We start from the raw sequence: 4,330 nt of genomic DNA on the forward strand, positions 1-4,330 counted from the left end.
CATGTACAGCTGAGATTTGAACACCTCCAAGAATGGAGATCCCACGGCTTCTCTGGACAAATGTTCCAGCATTTGACCATGTTTACAGTGAATTTTTTTTCTTAATACCTGATTTAAATTTCCCATGTTCTGATTTGTGCTGGTTGCTTTTTTAGTCTTATCCCTGTGTTCCTTTGAGAAGAGTGCAGCTCCATGTATTGTCTCTCTTTTCATTAGATTTTTGCAGACAGAAACAGGACTTCTTGTCTTCTCCCTTTATGTCCCTGTGCTCTTGGTGATCTTTCCCTGGTTAGTTCCAGTGTGTCAGTGCTTCTCTTGTGCTGTTGAGCATAAAACTTGACATCATACATCAGAAGTGGTCTCAAAAATGTTGATTACAGGGGAATAATTTGGTTCCTCAACTGCACTCTCACTGGTAAAGTGAAGGGTGCAGCTGGACACCTTTGCCATGAGGAGACTTCTGACTCATGTTCACCTTAGTGTCAACCAGGTCATCCAGTCTCCTTCTGCAAAGCTGCTTTGTCTTGGGCTGATCTCCAGGTTTTGTTGGTGAAAGGGTTTATTCCATTCCTGATACAGGAATGGAATACTGAATTCCTGATACTTTGTGTGTTCCTTGGGCTGAACCTTGTGATTTTCCCATCATCCCAATTCTCCAGACTATTTCCATCCCAAACATCAGCTCTGCCCTCCAAAGTGTCAACTATCCTTCCCCAGTGTATTTTTCTGTCTGAAAATCTGTTGATTGTGGAGTCTGTCCCATTGCCAAGGTCCTTACTAAGGATGCTAAATAGTAGTGGTACCAGTATCAGTCCCTGAGGGATGTAACTAGTAATTTACTGTCAGCTGAGGTTTGTATTCTGATCACAACACGTTGATCAGCCTCACTGGTTTTCCACTAACCTTTGTTCACTTCTTTTTATCTTGCCAACAGAGGCTGTCAAGGGCTTGCTCAGTTCAAGGTCTGTAGTATCCAGGATTCTCCCCCTGTCCACAGCATGGATGGATGTGCATGATTTGCCTTTTGTAGCTCCAGACAGCTTCTTCTCCTTTGTGTACTTTGAAATGGCATCAAGAAGGATTGCTTCATTATCTTCTCAAGGGCAGAGATCTAAAAAGACTGGAAACAGTTTTAAATAATAAAATGCTATGTAACAAATTCTGTCTTTCACATAAAATTAGGCGTGTAGCTCATGCTTTAAAGTGAGAAAAGGGAACACATGAACACCTGTTCCTAGCACACTGCCTGCAGTTTGTCCACCCTTGAAAGAGTCAGGAACACACAGTTGTATACGTAGATTTTTTTTAGAAACTATACTATCAGTTTCATTTATTACCTTCCAAACATACCTCCAGCCAATGCTGTGGAGAATTCATGTTGCATACACTAACTTGCTAAAAAAACTTCTAAAAACTTCTGAAAACTTCATTCCAGTGGCCAGTGAAATAAATATAGGTAAAAGTCTGTTCCTGCATGTAGAAGGAGCAATAGCTAAGCTGGCTTTTCATGACTGTAGTTTAGATGAAGAAGCCAACAGGGCTCACGGTGCCTTGAGCTGCAGGAACATCAAATCTCAAAAGTATAGGAGACCTCAAGGCCTAACTATTAAATATGTTCACATATTGAGCTGGTGTATCTTAAATATATAAGTGAGGAGGGCAGTACCTTCTAAGTACTTTTTACAGTTATCCTACTTCATATTAGCAGGCACTGGTTTTACCTTGGAAGGCATCAGGAGCTTCACCACTAACATCAATGTCAGTAAAGTTAATGCTTACACCATTCTCTCTAATATATCTTTGTTGCTATCAATACTGGGAATTGGTAGCAATACTCTTCACCTTTGAAGTATCCAGAGGTAAGATTTTACAGCTGGGGACATACAGCTCTTTTTGACTGCAGCTATATGGCAAGGGGACATTTCTTTGTCTCCCTTCAAAATACATTACTATAATAGAATCAACACTGTATTCTCAGTGCAGGATTCTGAGATGCTGCTTACAAGTGATGCTGTACGGGTTTCAGGAGGCTGCAGCAGTACACACACCCTGAAAATTTCACTGTGTTTAATTCAAATTCTCTTCTTAAACTCTTGTACCTCTCGATCCCTGCTCACCCACTAGATGGCATGATCACCCTGCTCTAGGAAAACGGCGTGCACATCTGCTTTCCGGAGTCACTTGAGGCATCAAAATCAGGGAAGCACAGGCCAGGAATTAAAGGGCATTAAATCTCTATGTGAAAGTTCTAATTCAGAAAAAAAAAAAAAAAAAAAAAAAAAAAAAAAAAAAAAAAAAAAAAAAAAAAAACCTACCTTTGTTCTGTGCACTTTAAGGTTTAAGTATCCAAACTGATTCTTCTGTGAGCTTTCTAGAGTGTCATGAGAGATTTTTTGCACCTTCTTTTATTTAGTATTTCCAAGGCTGCAGAATCTGTAACTTCCCTGAGCAACCTGTGTAGTGCAGTGTCACCCTCACCATAAAATGGTGTTTCATGACCTTCAGAGGGAAACAAACCTGTGTTTCAGTTTGTGCCCACTGTCTGTGGTCCTGTCACTGGGCATCACTGAGAGGGGCCTGGCTCCCTCTTCTTTGCACCCTTCCTTCAGATGGGAGCTGGCTCTTCTCTAGGCTAACGAGTCCCAGATCTTTCAGCTTTTCTCCAGTCCCTCCACCAATTTCATGGCCTTTTGTTGTACTCTCCCTAATATGCCCAGGGGAGCCCACAACTGCACACAGTATTCTAGGTATGGCCTCAGCAGTGCTGACATTGTAATGAAGTACTCCACAGTGCTTTTTGTGCTTTCTCTTTCATACTACAAATGTGATAAGATCTGTAGAAAGAAATTAATTTTAATGCATATCTTAGATTTCTTTGCTGCTCACTAAGGGAGACAGAAAGATGTAAGGACTGCAGCAATTTTTGTCATTATTACAGCCACATCCTCACCCCCTGTAAAAGTTCTCAGACACCCTCAGAGTTTGCCTCTCCTCTTTCTGTCACGGCCATACTCTTTGCTGCTGGTAAAATACAACGAGAGTTTTCGGGTTTTGCTTGGTATTTTTTTCCTCTTTTTTCTTGGTTGACTGTGAGGCTTGATACAACAGCAGTGTCACCACAAGAATCATTTACTGAGTTTGTTTTTCAGCATCGTAACTACATGCATGGCTTACAGAAGTCAATGAGACACAAGTATCTTTTGGAGTAATTTGTTTTGTTGCTGACCCCTTCCACTTCCTCATTATACCTTCTCCTCTTATCCCTTTCCAGTTTCAAATTTGTCCTAGACTTTTTGTTTTCAGGTTATCTCAGTTACCATTGTTTCTTGCTCATGAAGTACCCAAGAGTCAAAATCTGTTAAAAATTGATCTTGCAATAATCTTGGATGTGAAGATTCTGTCTTGCTGTGAAAAACTGTAATAGTGTAAAGCAAAAGTCTTTCCTGCATTTATATGTTCCTTCAAATGCCCTCCATTTTCTGGAGTTTCTACAGGGATAGTGAGGTAATCTTTAGGAACAGGACCCAGCACTGCACACAATCTTATGAGGGAATAATAAAATGCAATATTAGATGTTTTATAGTTGTGGTGAAGAGAGCAGTGAGAATATGAACACTTGAAAATATAGTTCATCAATGAAAAACTCTTTGGTTTGCAGATCTTTTAATTTATTCTTGATTTTTTGTTAAAAAAATGTTCACATATAACAAACATTTATTTTTCCTACTCCAAATAGATATATCCACAAATCTGAAAATCCATATTCAATTAAAACTTAGAGTAAAAGGAAATTACTTGCCCGTTCTGTAAGTCTGGGCTTACAATTGGCAACATTTGGCAACATTTGTTTTTCTGCACTTCATTTTCACTTTCAAAGTCCATTCTGTAGCAAGCCTGAAGCTCAAAACCAAGCCTTCTCCAGCAGTAAGAAAATTCCTGGGTTTAAGAAGCTAAAAAAAATTATTTGCATGGATCTAGAACACACTTTGTTTATACATTCCTGAAGTAGGAGAAGATACGGCTCTGACCTCTGACCTTGACATCTCAGTGCATTCCCTATCAGAACAAAGTATAGGTAGGCATAAGGTCAGAGGATAGGAAAAAAGAAGTGGATACTGTTAAAAAATGCAGCCTCTTTTTTCAGTAGCTCATAGGAATGCTATAATTATACAAAAGACACCTCCCTAAAAGCCCTAAATTTTAAAATTATGTTTCTACCTGGACATCATAACAATGGGAACAGCATGGTCTGTTATACATAACAGAATTAAAATTTACCCTTTGTGTGATAATGTGTATACATATATATATATAAAATAAAAGAATCATA

This window comes from Heliangelus exortis, chromosome 1, assembly GCF_036169615.1.
Source record: "Heliangelus exortis chromosome 1, bHelExo1.hap1, whole genome shotgun sequence".
In the NCBI taxonomy this organism is placed as follows: Eukaryota; Metazoa; Chordata; class Aves; order Apodiformes; family Trochilidae; genus Heliangelus; species Heliangelus exortis.